At 44.6% G+C, this 18,639-nt stretch overlaps 1 pseudogene; it reads left to right on the forward strand.

Annotated features, from left to right (window-relative positions):
• Positions 1-18,639, forward strand: part of LOC141726816 (protein patched homolog 1-like) — a 162,844-nt pseudogene that overhangs the window by 67,930 nt on the left and 76,275 nt on the right.

Consider the following 18,639-nt stretch of genomic DNA (forward strand, 5'->3'; position numbering starts at 1 on the left):
GCATTATCTCACTCAATTTTCCGAATTTCAGCTGGAAAATTACCTTCACCCCTTTCCTATATGATCAGAGCTGCTGTTGCTTGTATCCATAACTGTGCTTGTATACAACTGAAAGCTGAAGACACATTATCTTGAACTATACTAAGTGCTTCTACTATCAATTTGTGGTCTTGGTCCCTGGCCTGTTCATACTTCTTTACTTTGGCAGTACTTTTGAAATCTGTCACTGGCTAGTTCCTAATGCCAATAGAGATTACTATAAAGGCTGTTTCAATTTTGTTAGGCTGCCTGCTGCAGCAGCCAGTTTATTCATCAGTATTTCTGAATCAATTCCATTTAAAACTCCTAATCTTGTCCCTAATATGCCAGTTAGATGTTTGTTATGGGGAACAGGAACTGCTTTCTGTCCATGATCATCCCTCCCTGCCGGAGGGATGTGCTGGGCTCGTACTACAAATTCAGACACACTTCCCAAGTGTACCTGACAGAGGTTTAGGTCATACTTGAGGCAGATGTTTGTTCTGAAATGTAGAGACCTCAGGGAACCTAACCTCTCCCTCTCCCTCCAAAGCACCTGATTTCTCAGATGTGTGGCAAGCAGGAATGTCTCTCCTGGTCTACAAAACCTCACCCACCTTGCCCCTAGCTAAGATCAAGCTGTGGACTGTGTTCAGGGCAGAAGATAATGGAGGGGAAATCTTGAGAGGAAAGCCTAAATTCATTGCAATGCCTCAGAAGAAGCTGGGATCAGGTTTCTGCTACTTGAAACACTCAGCACAAAAGTGATGATCAAAATCCTACAGCCTGCTGCTGAGCTCTGAGGGGGTCTCTCTCTCTACCTCTTTTAAGCAGAATCCAACTGCCTCAGACGGGGACGATCACTGATCCAAATCTCAGTAGGAAAAGGGACAGCTATAAATAAGGAAAATCACCTTCCTTGCTTGGGTTAATTTACCACCTGCAGTTCAGCACCCTTTACCAGCCATTGCCTGGGGGTTCAGCCAACCAGCTTGGAAAATGACCTAAGGAAACTGATTTCTTGGTGTTCCTGGTTTTAGGCACCTGGAGAGCTGGCTCCTTCCTTTCTTGTTCTGCTCCTGAGATATGTCTGTTTCTGTGACCATGTTTCCAGCCCTCAAAGGAAGTTTTTAGGAAGGAGGAGCAGGCTGGTTGGATTTTTGAGATGTTAATTTGCATTATCAACTCCACACGTTTGAGAGACCATTCTGGATTGAATAATAGCTGTTGTTCAGTCACATTCTTTACTACGTTAGGTTCAAGTTTGGAGTTTGGGTAGAGTCTGAACTAGTATGGGGTGTATAAGGCCCCGCTGTGGTAAAAAGTGCAGTGTCCACTTTGAATTCAAATGAAAGTCTGACAGTAACTCAAGCTCGAAGGCAGGTCACTTCTACAGGCTGTATCAGGGTGAAATTACACCAACCGTCTGATTCACTTAGGTTATCACAGACTTCCTGGTGTTCATATACACCAGGGGAGGTTCAGACACTAATTACATCTGGTCTCTCATAAGCCATCCTATTGATGACTAAGCACTTTACTTTGATTTCTTCTCCTCAGATTCCTTGAAGTGTTCACGGTTCTCGTTCTTGCTATTCTTACTCCTCACATACCTGATTGTCGTGGATTATTACAGTAGATATGTTTAAATCTTTTATCTCAGAAGGTTTTCCCATGGATCCAGTATACTGATTAAATGCCAGGGACCAAGGCCGTTCAGAATTGCTTTGGGTAGAGGTACTCTCTAGTTCTAAAACTTCAGTTATAATTCCATACAAAACAATTCTGTACACTAAAGTATGAGCTACTCCCGACTGCAATATACTCATTTTGCCCGAATAAGTTTTAGTCTCAGTTCATTGTCTCCTGGTGTCACTCCTGAAGGGGCTTCTGGGCCTTCTTCACCCGAGAGTGATGGATCCAGGCATTCTGCTCCTTGATTTTGATTGCAGTGAAGGTGGTGACAGGTACTTGCAGTGGTCTCTCCCACTATGGTTCCGAAGTCTTCTCTGTAAGAGACTTAACATATACATCAACCCCAGGCTATCTAACTCCCTACTCCGAGTTCCAGCCACATGTTTCTCAATTTCTCTGAGCCGTTTGCTTAATGCCACCATGTAAGTGGACATTCTGGACATTACCCTTGTATTCTATATGGTCTTCTATAAGGCATTCCAAAAGGATTCAGCATTCCTTTAGCTCAAAAGGTTTAGTTTGAATTTGCAATAGTGCTAGTGGAAGAGCTTCTTGCCCCAGTCTTATGATTTGCTGCTTAATCAAATGATTCATTCTCTCCCCCTGGCCACTTGATTGGAGGCGGTATGGGGTGTGAAGTTCCTAATCTATGCCCAGATGGCTAACGATCTGTTGCACTATTTTGGAAATGAAAGATGATTCTTTATCTGAGGATATTGTGGCTGGAACTCTGAAGTGTGGTATTATCTCTTGTAAAAATGATCTGGTCACCTCTTGAGCTTTGACAGTTCTGGTGGGGAATGTTTCTGGCCACTCTGAAAATGTATCTATTAATACCAGTAAATACTGATACCCCCCTTTCCTTGGGAGTTCTGAAAAGTTGATTTGCCGCTGCTGTACAGGCCCATGGCCTCTCCCAGTCTGATCGAGTTTTGGCCCGGGGGGGGTATTTTGAGGTTAGTCTGGAGGCAAGGATCACATCATCGGCTCACCTGAGTGATAGTGGTATATAAATTCCTGACAACGATACAATGATTGTTTCAGTCAGATGTGTGTTCTAGGAAGCCTGTGGGAATTACTACTTCAAAGTCAACACTTCATTTCAATGCACTCTGTATCACTCGCAGCCTTGGTCATTTCGAGAAAGGAGCCACACTCTATAAAAGGCTTTAAGTAGTTAGGCCCTAGTGTGTTTTCTAGTGCCCTTCCTTCACTAGTAACCACGAAAATGGGAAGGGATTACTAGCTCTCTTTCAATGGTAGCCCACCCCTTGCAGTTGTACGTCTCTTTTGATTAGTATTATTGTATTATGGCTTACCTTCGAGGAAAATCTGTACCTCACCCTTTGCTGCTTTCTTTGCCTCTCCATCCGCCAGCTCATTTCTTTCCTCCAATTTTAAGCCCACTCTCTGGTGTGCCTTAATATGCTTTTTCAGGTAGCTGAACTGCTTCCAGCAGCTGGATTGTCTCTTCTTTCCCTGTGAGGTCAGCAGTCCCCTCTCCTTCCAGATGGCTCCATGTGCATGCACAACTCTGAATGCCTTTTGCTGTTTCTAAGGCATGGGTCCATGCATTTATCTCAGCATTCTGTGCAGAGGTACCTGTTGGTAAGGGTCCAGACTCTATTACCTCTCTGCAGGTAGTCACTGTGAACTTTGCAATGTCGCTTTCTTGTCAGTGAACCAGGTCTCTGCATCGTCCGGAGGAGTGTCCTTTAGATCTGGGCGGCTGGAGTACATAGCTTCAATGGTCTCTAGGCAATCATGGTGTACTGCTTCTCCTTGTTTCCACTGAGAAAAGAAGCTGGGTTGACAATATTAGTCACCACTATCTCTCCATCATCTTGCTCTACCATGATGGCCTGGTATTTCAGAAACCTCTCTGGTGAAAAGCCAGTGGCCACCCTTTACTTCCAGTACTGCAGACACTGTGTGGGACACTAGCACAGTCATTTTTGTCCCAGGGTAAACTTGTGTGCCTCTTGAATGTTCAGCACAACTGCTGCTACCGCTCTGAGGCAACCTCGCCATCCTTCAGCTGTTGCATCTAGAGTCTTGGAGAAGTAAGCAACTGCCCTCTGGTATGGACCCAAGTCCTGAGCCAATATTCCCAGGGCAATTCCTTGCATGGAAAAATAGAAAGAATGTTTTACTTACATCTGGAAGTTTCAAAGCTGGAGCCCACATGAGGGGACTCTCTAGCTGGTGAAAGGCCCGTGTGGTGTCTCTTGTCCACTGGAGATCTCAGTTCCCATTGGCAATAAGAGCATAGAGTGTTCTGGCGAACAGTCCATAATTATGAACCCACAGCTGGCACTACACTGCCATGCCTAAGAAGGTTTGGAGTTCTTTCGTTGTCTGGGGTTCAGGGTTTGGCATAGGGCTTCCCTGCCTTAAAGTCCGCTGCTCAGCACTCACTTCTTACTCCAGGTAGATTACTTTCTGTTTCACTACCTGTGCCTTTTTCTTTGAGACTCAGCATCCTTGGAGTCCTAGGAAATTCAAAAGGCTTACCGTCCAGGCTTCTCTCCCTTCCCTCATCCGAGTGGCTACTAGAAGATCATCTATGTACTGCAACAGCCTCCTTTCCTCTTGTGGAGCTTCCTGGGACTCTGGGTCCTTGCAAGCTGTTCTCCAATCGGAGTGGAGAATTTTGAAGCCTTCAGGCACATGGACTATGTGATCTTGTGACTGAATGCAAAAATTTTCTGGCTGGCTTCGTGGATAGGGAGGCAAAAGAAGGCATCTCTTAGGCCTAAAACAGTAAACCAGGTTAGCTCAGGTGTTAATCAAGTTAGTAAGGTCTATGGATTTGCTACCACAGGGTACAAATTCTGTGTTATCTTATTGACAGCCCTTAATCCAGTACTATCAGTTATTGGACTGATTCCTTCCTTACCTTCCTTTTGAGGGTACTACTCAGTTCTCACTGGTTGTGTTCTTTCATTAAGCTTGATGGGGGAGCATCCCATGGGGGAGCATCTTTCACTCTCCCTGGTGCAGCAGAGGCCCATACCCTTGAAAACACTTATTTACTTATTCTAATATCTCCTTACTAATGTCTTTCTTAATTTCAGTGTCTGTTAATATTAAGCCTAATATCTTGATATTATTTGCCTCCAGAGTAACCTTTCTCATTTGAGAATGTTTAGCAAATTGAGCGAATTGTACAAAAGCTTTTAGGTACACATAGTACACATGTTACTTTAAAGGTTTGCAAAAGTATGCCTTCTCAGACTGGCCAGTTGTTCATTCCCCACAGTACAACATAAACATTCTCCACAGATAATAAAGCTTTATTTAAAACTGAACACATGACCCTTGTGCCGACAAAAATACTTCCCTTTTGGGAAGGTCACCTTTACCTCCCCTCCCTTACCTTGGGAGGAAGCCTTTAACAAATCATATGTACTCATTTTGCGAACTGTGATTGCTTCGCATTTCAGCGTGATAATCCTTGCCTGATTTCATACGTTGCTATCTTATGCTGCATGCTGAACAACATGTTTGATTTGCTTTCTCTTTGCCTTGTTTTCCTTTTCAAGGGCCAAGACCAGAGAGCGGTCTGATCTCACAGTCTCTTTGTCATTCTGGGTAATTTCTTAAAACAAAAGACATTTCAGCATACAAAAACTATCCCATTTATCTTCCTATTATAAAACAGTACTAACAGCAATGAAGCACTATAAATCTTTTTATTTTCTGAGCTGCTCTTACTGGCAACCTCCTCCCAGTGAGCCCCTCCCAAAAGGGGCTAATTTAGGAACCTGTTTGCTCTGGTCAGTTCTCATTATTTATTTCTCCTTGCCCTATCTCGCTTCCATTCAAACCTTTTTACAGACCTTCACAGTAGTTTCTCAGTTTTCCTCCTATACACACAGCTCCAGGTGGCAGGTATCAGATGTGATTCCCACACACAAGCTCTAAGACCTTAGGTTCTGAATCCGCTTGACCAGGAACCTCTAATTCCTGGCGTGTACCCTGACACTTATTGGAACAGCAAAACAGCAATACCAGTGTTTCTCATAAACACCGCACTGCAATAATACCTGCACATCCAGCTTTTGCCCACAGGCCATTCCCGTGTTCCCTGGGGAGACAGGGCAGCCAGAGCTGTCCCTGTGCCCAGGGCACAGCCACTGTCACCTCACACAGCGTGCCAGCCTCCTGATGTACCAAAGGCTCCCAGAAATTGCTCACAAAGGCAGGCTATTCTGTTTGTTACAGAGAATTTTAAATCCTTTCAGCGGATTGTTTCCAGTAAAGACTTACTGCAGTACCAACCGAAGTCTCATAAATCCATAAGTCTCATTAACTAATTCATCTCATTCATCCCTTCTATATAAACTCTGTTTTACAAAATATCAGTCTTTTCTAGTTCTCTTCTTGCACAATCTATTTAAGCACTATGCCTACTTACACTTGTTTTCTGCTTTGCAAAAAGGCTGTGCTAGTCACAGCCGAAATTCTGATATGCCCACAGACACAGGCACTCCCTCCCCCCCCTTATCTCAAATTCACTAGAGCCAAGGCTTGAATTACTATGAGGGGGAGAATTCTTGGAATTCCTTTAACTTGCTTTATCAAAGTTAAACATAAATCACCGTACTATAGTTCTCCTATGTAAAATGCTACTCTTGTTGCAACAAAATCTTAAAATCTCCACAAACACCACTATACAATCTGAGAATCAAATTACCACAATGCAGCGGAAGAAAATCACCACACAAAATCACTGGGAAAGGGCATATTTCTCAAAGTGCTCACTTTTCTCGACACAACACAGCATACCATAATTCAGCATTTACTCATATCAATTTTCCTGGGCACAATCAAAATAACAGCACACAGTCTAGAGATCAAGTCCAAACATCCAAGGCAAAGGAACTCTCTGAGCTCATACTCACGGTTAAAATGTACCAAATCTACACAAATCACTACATTCAAACACGATAAATACCATCACTGACATTCCTCCACTTGCTTCTCCGCGGGGCACTTCTCTCCCTGCCCCCGCAGCCTGCTGCAGCCGGCGCCTCTGGCCTCACTCGGCTGCTTCAAACACGGGGAGTACTGACCCCCCGCACTGTAGGGCACTGTAGAGTTACTCTCTTTTATACACCATACACATATCACCTGCACGATCACAAACACAGTGCACTTGCCACACACATTAACCATACAGCAACACAGTGTCCGGACATCACACACACACACAAACAAAACACACACGGGCTCACCAGTTCTGCTCTATCAGAACTATGAATCCCCAATACACACATACACGGGTTCACCCGGCTTACCCTCAAAGCCACTATCGGTCTGCTCTATCAGAACGATGAATCCAGTCTCTAATACAGCTGCTCTATCAGCTGAACCCCGTCTCTAATACAGCTGCTCTATCAGCTGAACCCATGAACCCAGACGTCTCTGGGTGGTTTACAACCTTTCTCTCCTTCCTCCCCCCTGGGGTCCCATAGTACATACCATATCTTCCTCCGCAGGCCAGCGGGTCGTTGTCTGTCCTCGCAGGTGGCAAGTTGAGACAAGCGGAGCCCCACCAGGAAAAAATCCTGGGGCGCGCCTTGGAGGTCCGTCTATCCCCCCTGCCCCCGCGGGGACAGAGAACTCCTGGCTTGGCTCGCCAAAATGTTTTGCGGAGAAAAGAAGAAACCTCACAACTTTATAAAAGTTGTAAAGCTCGGTATGCTTTTATTACGACGCGCGCCGGACGCAAGACTCCCCAAAAGGGCATGCGTACCCCTGAAGATTTCAGACCTCCTTTTATCCCCCTTCCAAATGCATATGCATACAGTTTCACAATAAGTTCATACATATTCATCTTGCATGACACTTAGCACCAGTTCTTCTTTATCAAAGGAATTTCTAGGTCGGGGCAAATTGACCTCGTGGTCTTTTCTGTTTTTCTTTCTCTGTCTCCTTGCTGTCTCGGCATGCGAGTTTTTCCTTCAGCTTTGGCCGTTTGACTTTTCACCGTTGTCAGACACTTCACCTAATTCAGGACAGATCCCTACTCTGTCTCACCTTCACATGCCTGGGGGAACAATAGCCTGTTTTTGGGTCACCTACACCTTATGCCACAGCCTCCCACCTGCCCAGGGAAACAATGGCTTATTTTGTGGGTCACACACTCTTTTTCCACTGCCCCCCCTTCCCACCCACCCAGGAAGTTGAGGCTTATTTTGTGTGTGACTCACTCTCACACACACAAGACAATTATAAGGTACCTTTTACTTTCACATCACCTATTACAAGTTTAGGTATTACTGGCCAGTCCCAGTGCTATTGGATATCCCTCAACCCAGCTGTGTTGTCCAACCCCATATGCTCTTAGGCAATTTTTCCCTCAGTCCTGCCATGCTGTCCAAGCCCAGATGCTCTTGGGCATTTTTCTGTCCCTCAACCCAGTGGTGTGGTACAACTACAGATGCTCTTGGGCATTTAATTTTTTTTTTTTTGGCTGTGTTGTCCAACCCTGGATGTTTTGGGGCATTTTTTATCCCTTAATCTAGCTGTGTCATCTAACCCCAGATGCTGTTGGGTAAAATTTTTATCCCTCAATCTAGCTGTATTTTCCAACCCTGGATGTTCTTGGGCATATCCTCACTCTGGCAGATTTCTGCTCAACCCTGAATGCTATTGGAATGTTAATCCCGCAACCCAGCAGGTTTTTTTAGGGGCCCCTCCTGCCCCATTTCCTAGTCGATTGGGCTAGGAAACATTGCTCCCTACCTCGGAGGGGTCCAACCCCTCCCTGAGACCCAGTCCCAGTTACCCTGGGGGATTCTTTCACCTCTTTCTATCACTGTCTTCATCTCTTTACTGGCCGCTTTTCTCGCGAAAAGCTGAAAATGCAGCATGGCAGACTCCAGCACTCCCTTGGCAGATGTGAGACAACCAGCCTGCCTCTCATTCACACACATTCACATCCCCCCACTGCCCTCCCGAGAAGTACTTCCCTTTTCCTTCCCGGGTTCTTTGTGCACACTACTAGTCTTAGGGGGCCAATTACTGCGGTTGTAGGGAGCCTTTTTCCCTTCTCTTTGTTCTATTGCCTCCCTTTGTCCACCGATTGTAACCTGCGCCTGTCGGTCACCCCAGGGGAAACAGAGCGAGGCTGCCAAATAGGGCAGGGCATGCCTTCCCCACTCTGATTCTCCTAAAGTACCGGCAGCGAGGTGTTAACCATCCTCTGCTACCATAATTGTGAAAAACGCCAATCACTTGCTTTTAAAATGTTAAAAGTTTAATAGTAATAAAATGGTTATAAAAATAGTAATACAATTAGAGTAATAATAATTTGGACAATTTGAATTAGGACAATATGAGACAATAGAAACAAAGAGTTACGGACGTCTGGGTACCTTTTTCTGGGCAGCACAAGCCTGAACAAGGACACCTGTTAACAAAGGATTAACCCTTAAAAACAATAATCTGTTGCATATTCATATGTCTCATACATGATGCATAAATTCCATTCAAACAAAGGATTCTGTCTGGTCATCGGTCAACTTCTTCCTCCTAATCCTAAGGCGCCTTCAATCCTCAGCCAGGCAGGAAGAAGTCCGTTTCTTCTGATAAGAGGGCAATAAATTCTTTTTCTGTGAAAGATTTTAGGTGTCCTGTGGCAGCTATCTCGCTGCAAGTCCTTTCTTTAAAAAAAGTATCCTACATAGCATAGCTTCTATTTTAACATTATTTATAACCTAAAACTATATTTAACACACTACTTAATAGAAGTAATACAGCATTACTTTCTAACACGGCACATTAATATTCATTTTAATATTTGCAAAAAGCCAATCATAAAATACTAATTTTTCACATATTTGGTATACAATTTGAACAGATGGAATAAATTTAGCTCTCACACTGTACTCAAGAAGCAGCTGAGTGTCTGTTTGAAGCTGAAAGTTTGAGTGTGATGGGCTTTTTTCCCTTGTGGTAGAATTTCTGATTTTATCATAGAAATTATTGTCTCAGTGCTCTGCAGTAGCCTCAGACAGTTAATCAGTGGGGTGTTTCCCCTTCTATGGTTTAATGTGCTGTTGGTGAGAGAGGAGGGAGTATGGACAGTGTATTTCTCTTCTGGGCAATGGACTAAATCTCTTCCTGGTTTTAACTCCATGGTAACCAGTGAGGTTCAATCAGGGCTGAACTCAGCCCCTTCTGTTTTGGTACCATCTATGTCAGGGTGATAATACAACTTTGTTTTGAGGAGGGTGTAAATGAAATAGTAATTATCATGGTTTAACCCCAGCTGGAAAATAAGCACCATACACCCATTCACTCCCCCCACCACCCCTGGTGGGATGGAAGAGAGAATCCGATGAGTAAAAGTGAGGAAACTCTTGGGTTGAGATTGACAGTTTAATAATTGAGTTTTGATCAGTCCATGGCAGATGGCTGGGCTGTGTTTCCACCCCTGAGAAAGTTGATTCCAGGTATACTGGACACTCCTCTGAGTGAAAGCAAACTGTGGCCTGCACTCTGCTGCCAGAGGGATTGAGAAAAATGCATTAGTGATATTAGTTGTGGCATCATTTGTCTGCTTTTGACTCCAGTTCATCTTGAAATTCCAACATGTCCTGTACAGCAGCACTCAGAGGTGGCATGACTTCATTCAGGCCATGATAGTCTCCTGTAAGCCTCCATTCTCTGTTAGATTTTATCACTGGCCATATGGGGTTGTTAAAGGGTAAGCAGGTCCTGTTGATCACTCCTTGGCTCTCCCGTCAACAAATTAGTTCATGGATGAGAATCAGGGAGTCTCAGTTGGTGTGGTATTGCCACTGCTGTGGCAGCAATTGGCACTTGTAGTTCTTAAACTCTCAGGAACTCCACAAATAGAAGGGTCCTCCAAGAGACAAGGCAAGGTAGACAACTGTTTATTTTCCTCCATCTCCAGGACAGCTGTACTGAAAGCCCACTGGTACCCTTTGGGGTCTTTGAAATCCCCTCTCCTGAAATAGTCTATGCCAAGGATGCACAGAGCCTCTGGCCAGTCACAATGGGGTGCTTTTGCCATTCGTTCCCAGTCAGGCTAATTCAGCTTCCAATAGTCAGCTGTTTGGATCCCCCTGTCACTAAAGAAATACAAATGGGTTCTGCCCCTGTATAGCTTGATAGCATTCGGGTACACTGTTCACCAGTGTCTACTAGAGACTTGTACTCGTGTGGGTCTGATGTGCCAGGCCATTGAATTCACATCACACAGTAAACCTAGTTGTCCCTCTCTTCCATCTGGCTGGAGGTAAGGCCCCTCTAGTCCTGGTCATAGGATTCTCCATTTACTTCTTGTAGAAATAGATTAGAATACCTTTCCATAGGATCAGGAGTAGGATCAGTCCTTTCACTTGGCCTGGGGAACGACCTAATGGAGACTTGAGCAGCAACTTTCCTGGAAGAAACCCCATTTGGGATTATCTTTGCAATTCACATACCTGTGCCTCTAGGGTTGAGGTAGATTTTCCATTCCAATTACTCGTGTCCTTTCCTTGGTCCTGCAGGTAAAACCACAGGGTACCCCAAGGTGTATACCCAGTATATTCTCCCTCTTATGCAAAAGTACATTTAGCTGTGAGTCCATACAGGTGAGGAGTAGAACATATTCTCTTTGAATTTCTGTAACTCCTTGGACAGTTTTTTCACAGCCTAGACAAGAGAGGAAGAGTCATTTTCTTTTTACTCCTGGAGTTGGTGAGCAACTTCATCCACTGTTGGTGCCTCTTCGTCTCTCCAAGTCATTACTGCCAGTGAGTTGGCATATGACAATGATGTGCTCTGAACAAATTTCTGCCCCATGGGTTGTATGCACTGGACTTTGGATCTGTGGGTGACTGCACATTATTTGAGTCAAATCATCTCTAGCATGACTAACTCCCCCCACCTCTACTACAGTCTATTTACCTGGGCAACACATCTTTCTTGAAGGGGTACCTTTCTGTTGTAATCTTTGCTCTCTGGCTGCCATACACGTAAAGTCCCAGCTCTCAGGCTGTCACAGCTCTCGGCTGTCCGGGGGATTCCATACCTTCTCTCTCTCTCTCTGTTTGGCTGCAGCGTTGTTCTTCCCTCTCTGCCGGGGCTCTTCTTCTATCTTCTCAGGGGCTCCTCCTGGGCTCTCGACCCACCCCTATTTATCTCAGTTACCCTCACAAGCCACAGCTGTTGCCCAACTAAGGACCCTGCTGCAGCTCGTTTGGAGTAACTTAGACACACACTGATCTTCACAATACAACATATATTCAGGCCCCCACACCTTTCCTTCACACTTAGCAGGAGTCAGCTCCAGAGGCCAAAGACCTGCGTCCCTTTTCCAATCATGTTCTGTAGAAAGTGATCCCAGCTGCTTGCCTTCTTTACCTTCTAATTTTAAACTGCTAGCCCTGTTGTGTCAGCATTGGAGCAGCCAGGTGATAACATGCTCAGCTGACAGGATTTGAAATCCTTTTGCATATCCTGCAGCTCACTCAGGGATAGGGATTGAGTGGTTACCTCTTATTCTGTCTCTTCCTCCTATTCCTGTGCTGGCTCTCCTTTGTCCTCCTTTATTAAATTAGATGCTTTTTGTGAAAAATGCCAATCAATTGTTTTTAATATTTTAAAAGTTTAATAGTAACAAAATGGTTATAAAAATAGTAATATAATTAGAGTAATAAAAATTTGGACAATTAGGATTAGGACAATACGAGACAATAAAAACAAAGAGTTATGGACAGTCTGGATACCTCTTTCTAAGCAAAATAAGCCGGGGAAAAGGATACACATTAACAGAGGATTAACCCTTAAAAGCAATAGCCCGTTGAATATTCATACATCTCATACATGATGCATAAATTCCATTCAAACAAAGGAGTCCAGCTGGTCAGTGTCAGCTTCTTCCTCTTAATCCTGACAGCATCTTCAGGGCTGAGAGAGGCAGGAAGAAGTTCATTTCTGGTAAGCGAGCAATAAATTCGCTTTCTCTGAAAGATTTAGGTGTCCTGTGGCTGCTATCTTGGTGGGAGTACCTCATTCCTCTCTTTTTAAAAAAAGTATCCTACATGGCATAGTTTCTATTTTAACATTTTTTTATAACCTAAAACTATATTTAACACACTACTTAAGAAAATGAATACAGCATAACTTTCTAACATAACATATTGTCGTGGTTTGACCCGGAAGGAGTGGGAATTCTGGGAAGCTGTGGTCAAACCAATGAAGGTTTTGGGTTTGAGACTGGCGTCCGGTGTGGCCAGTGGGGTTTGGACACACCTCCGAGAATACACAGGGGTTAAAAGCAAGGCACTGCCCTTGGCACTTCCTCTTTTGGACACCGCGGCGAGGAGTTCAGATCTCTCTCCCCCGCCCAGCCTGTTGCTGCTGGGCGGGGGAGGGGCCGGCCATGCGGTAGGCCTGGGGCCTGGACAGAGATGGGGTTGAGGGGGCTTCGGGGGGCTTCGAGGATGGAAGGGTGGAAGGTCCCAGAGAGTCAGCCCTCGGGCAGCCAGCCCCCCCCCCCCCCCCCAGGAGAGCAGGCCACTGAAGGAGAAGGGGGAGGAAGACTGCCCGGCCGGAGCGGCAGCGTGTGGGCAGCGTGCGTGGGAGTCGCTCCGGGACCGACAGCAGAGACTGAAAACTTTTAACCCTTTCTTGCATGATTGGGGCCTTGCAAGAATGCTAATCCTCCTCGAAGCTGAATAAGAAGGGAGATGAGAGATGAGATGAGACAAGGACTTTGGCCCTAAAATTGTGGAGATGATTGGATGGGGAGAGATGATTTGGAGTGGCCTTTTGGCTGGACTTTTCTCGTGGCTATGGACTCAGTTGTTCCTGTGACACAGACTGCATTTAGGGGGAGGCAGTGCCTCAAAACCAGGAAGGTTCTTCGTGAGGACCCCCCGGCCCCAGGGGGTTGGAAAAATATGGGGGGGACAGATGTCCCAAAAGCAGAGACTGTGCCTTTTTGGAGTGAGACAAGGCATCCTTGAAAGACAACCCTAAAAGCAGCTCTGGCCATGCGCAGTGGTGAGAGCACTGGGCATGGAAGGAAAATGTCACAAGCGGCAAAGGGACTTTTTTTTTTTCCGGGCGGTGCCGAAGTGACAGAGAAGCACACGAGGTTTCAGTGTGTTTCCAGGAGAAGCCTATGGAACGAGAAGGACTCCTTTCCTCTTCATGAACTGATGTTTGAGTATACTAACGTGTGGGGCCAAGGCTGGGCAGTTGTTTTGGGAGAATGTATTGGATTGGGAAAGTCAGGTGGTGGGGGAGGAGGAAAATGGTTTTTTTGTAAGGTTTTCAATTCTTTTCTTCTTTTTCCTTATAGTCTCTCCCTATTTTCCTGTAGTTTAAGTAATAAAGTGGTCTTTATGTTTAAGTTAGAGCCTGTTTTGCTTATTCCTGGTCACATCTCACAGCAGACACCAGGGTGAGGCATTTTCATGGGGGGCACTGGCTCTGTGCCAGGCTCAAACCATGACACATATATACTATTAATTTTAATATTTGCAAAAAGCCAATCATAACATACGCATTTTTCACACTTTTTGTGTCCATTTCTTCTTGCGTATAGGAGCAAATGATACCAACAAGGGTTGGTTCTTTGCTTCAGCTGCATCATTCATCACCAGGGTCTGAGTAGCTGCAGTGCCTGTTGCGGGGGTTGGTATAGCCACAGGTAGTTGCTTAACCCGAAACAAGATCTGAAGCACATTCAGCATTCTTATCAATAGGACCAGGACCAGAAATGTCGCAGACATTTTTTCGTAGAAATCCTTTCTTTCACAATTGTCCATCTTCTGGGAAGCAGAGCCCCAGAAGAAGAATGTAAACAATTGTTATCAGCTGCTGTGAAATGTAGCAGGTGTCCCTGTGATTGGCTCATCTTCCATGTGTACCATTAAAGGCCAATCACAGGAGCAGCTCAGGGACAGATTCCCTGGACATAGAACTTTGTTATTCATTCCTTCTATTCTATTCTTTGCATAGCTGCTCTCTGCAACTTCTCTTCTTTTTCTTTTTAGTATAGTTATAATGTATTATATTTCTTATATCAATAAATCAAGCCTTCTGGTCAAGGAACAAGATTCTCATCCTTCTCTCACCACAGTGACCGTCTAAGGTCACTGTAATACAGAAATAGCCTAGTTTCAACATCCCAGGGATTTAAAAAACTTTCAAAATTCTCAGACAGTTCTGGAATTAGCCTGGAGGAGAAAGGGAAGATGTAAGAAGATGTCTTCCCCATGGGTCAATTCTCTGAGGAGAAAAGGCAAAAGGTGTAATTATTAATTATGAATGTAATTGATATTATTAATTAGAAATAAATATTTTTGTAAAAGAATTAATTTGACAAATAATTAATTATTTGTCCCAGTTTGAGACAAAATTTAGGAGGAAACTCCGCAAAGAGGTCTCCTCTAGAAAGCAAATGTCTTGGTTTGAAAAAGACAGGTGTCTGCTAAGGAAGGCAGGAGCCTCCCCTGAAATGGAAAATGTAAACCCCTTCCCTCTGAATTTTTATAATTTTGAAATTAAGGGGGGCTCTCAGGCAAAAATCTGGGAGCAGGAATAACAGCTCTTTATCAGGGAAGAAAATAAAAAAATAAAATACACAATGCAGTAATACAAAACAACACTGACAGAGTCATAATTTGACCTGACACCCTGTTGGTCAGGGTGTTGGTAGCAGTCTGATTAAATGATGGCTGCAGTCCTCCCAGAGTGACAAATGTGGTTCCATTTAAGCAGTGATCCTGTAGAAGGGTGTAGTCTTCCTCTGAAGGTCCAGTGGTGGTGTAAATGGCCCTGGTCTTTCTCTGGGAGTCCAGTGGAGAAGGCTGGCTGTGGTCTTCCAAATCTCTGATTATATCCAGGTAGGATAGCTCCCTCTGGGTAGAGCATCTCAAAATGGGATGATGTAACTTTATCAGTCATGCAGTGAGACTCAATGGCCCATTTATTGGAATATGAATCCCAATATAACCAGTTAGATTGTGCCTGGGTCAGTGTGACCCTCGCTGCTGGGCCAAAGGCGGCACTGTGGTGCTTTACCCCAGAGATACCTTGGCTGCTGGAGAATGCAGCAGGGCACTGGTGCAAGTCCAGGCTTGTCAGGGACTCCATTTACCTCAGGAGAGAGAGCTTCTGGCGATGGTGAAGAGAAGAAAGGAGAGGATTCTGCTGGAGGGTTGCCAGATGTTTATTCCATGGTTACAGAGGTCTGAACCGGGGCAACTGCTGCTAACAGAATGCCGGCCGCATGGTCTCATTAACCTTTTAAGCTCCGGGACAGGGGAAGGGGAGGGGACAGGTGAGCTACCAACCAGGTGAAAGGGGCAGGGTCTCAAGGGACTAGGGACACCTATACGGGCCAATGTCCCCCAGCCTGAGGAGCATCCTTTGAAATCGACGAACCACAAGACGCCTTGCTGGTATGTTAGCCTGATTGACAGGGCACACTCAGCAAGGGGCGAGGGGGAAGGGAGAAGGGATAGGCACACCTGGGAAGGGACCCGGAAGTTTAAAACAGGACATTGCAACACACCGCAACACCCATTAACAGAAGATATCTCCCCGGAGGGAGGATTGGTTGTGGAAGAGATAAAGAAAACTGCCCAATTAACAGAAGATAACTGCCCCACTTCTAACAGATAGGAATAGAATACACACCCCTATTTCCAACCTAAGACAACAAATTTCAGCAGCCCCAACTGATTCGGGAGATAATCTTCTTGGAGAAAAGTGGAATAAGCTGTTTATTTCACAAGCAAAGTACTCACAAACATGAGAAAAATAATAATATTAAACAATAAAACCTCTCTTTGCTCTGACAAGATGGCAAACTCAGAGAGTCCTTCTGTGGTTCAGAGAGAGGGTCTTCTGTGAGTGTGTCTTGGTCTCTTCAGCCTCTCTCTGTCCTTCCAGGGCTGGGATGCACCTTTCCAGACCTCTGATGGGTCACAGGCATGAGCTCCCAGTGTTATTCTGGGTTTTCAGTCCGGAGCAGGGCTGAATGGTTCCAGAAAAAAAAAAAACAGTCCTGGGAAAACCTTTCTTGCAGTAGCTAACGAGGAAAACCAGCGAAAAAAGCAAAGAAAAACTCCCTGTCTCTCTCTCTCTGCAAAAGATGAGAACCAGGAGAGCATTGAGCCTCATCTCTGTCTTGCTGTCTGTGCTAGGCAGCACAGTCCCTGCGAGAGAGAAATTCCGGGGGAGTAAAGTTAAGCTTCTGCAGACAAACTGCGAGGTGCTTCTCCACCCCCCCACCCTCTCCCCCTTCGCCCTCTCTCTGGGCTTAGCTTAAAGCTACAGGACCCATTTCTGAGTAGACTATGGGATACCAGAACATACAGTCACCCCAGGACAAATCCCAATAAATGACTCCCAAAGTATAGAGGTGACAGCAATGCTGAGTAGACATACTAGCAATCCTATCATATCACAAGCCAGTATTACAAAGTACAACAAAACAAGAAACTTAGCCCAGGCCCCAGAGACGACAAATACCAAAAGAGCAAACGCTGCAAGTACGTAGGTACATAATGTAAGTCTGAGAACAAGCGCAACAGCTCTGAGAAAATAAATCAACATTGCGACCAGTGACTATTAAACCAATACAATAAAAGCCTATAACAAATTTGTTTTAACATGCTTTGGTAAAATCTGTCATTATCTCAACCCTTCATGCCCTACATCAGGCACCAAAAAAGACTGTCTAGTCCAGTCAGCACTAAGTACCACATACGATCATTCACTCACCCCCACCTCCCTGGGGAGGAGAATCAGAAAAAAAAGTAAAAACTCGTGTTGAGATTAGAACAGTTTATTAATTTAAACGAAGTAAAAGTAATAATAAAAAAATAATAATTGTACTGAAAAGGAGAAAGGGAGAGGAATAAAACCCAAGGAAAACAAATGATGCACTGTCGCTATTGAGCCCCACACGGCGCAAAGCACCAGGGCTCAGTCAGAAGGCTGTTTAGACTTATTTATTATAGCAGCATGTTTCTTTTATAGTTTTACAATATGTTTACATTTACTTAATGAACACATACACTACCCATTGGTCATAAAGAAGAAACAAAACTTTCAATAGGTGAAAGGAACCACGCCACTGTGTAAGCCAACCAAAGTCCAGATCTTCTTGCTTACACTTTTTTCTCTCTCATTCCTCTAGTTGTCATGGTGATGGCCTTGATAAATTCCCTGAGAGAGATATGAGGCTTTCCTTATCTTCAGGAAGCCTTCGCTGGCTCACAAGAACAGCACAGAAATGTCTTTCCCACAATGCACAATACAGGTGTTCACCACCCGTTAACTGATACCCAGACTGTCCCCAAGCAGCAAACCCACCTTCTGGATAACTCCCCTCAGTTTATATACTTGGCATGACGTTCTGTGTTGTGGAATATCCCTTTGGCCAGTTCAGGTCAGCTGTCCCAGCCATGCTTCCTCCTGGCTTCTTGTGCAGCTCCTCTCTGGCAGAGCCTGAGACACTGAAAAGCCCTTGACTCAGGGTAAGCAATGCTCAGCAACAACCAAAACATCAGTGTGTTATTAGCATTAATCTGCTGAATCCAAACCACAGCACTGTGCCAGCTACTAGGAAGAAAATTATCTCTATTCCAGCTTAAACCAGGACATTGCTTCAGCTATAATCATACTTCATATTAAAAATATTTTTTTCCCAGTTTCTTCCTACTGAAATTTGTTTCAAAGATCATTTTCTCATTTTCTTGTTCTATCTTCCTTGCATTTTCCCGAACTCTTTAGGACTTCAGCATGCATTTGACAGTGACTGGGAAGCTGGGAAAATCACTTACAACAATTATAAAAATAGATCTGATTATGCTGTTCTGGCTTACAAACTCTTGGTACAAACAGGCAACCAAGCAAAGCCCATTGACATCAGCCAGGTAC

This window comes from Zonotrichia albicollis, chromosome W (assembly GCF_047830755.1).
Source record: "Zonotrichia albicollis isolate bZonAlb1 chromosome W, bZonAlb1.hap1, whole genome shotgun sequence".
Taxonomy (NCBI): domain Eukaryota; kingdom Metazoa; phylum Chordata; class Aves; order Passeriformes; family Passerellidae; genus Zonotrichia; species Zonotrichia albicollis.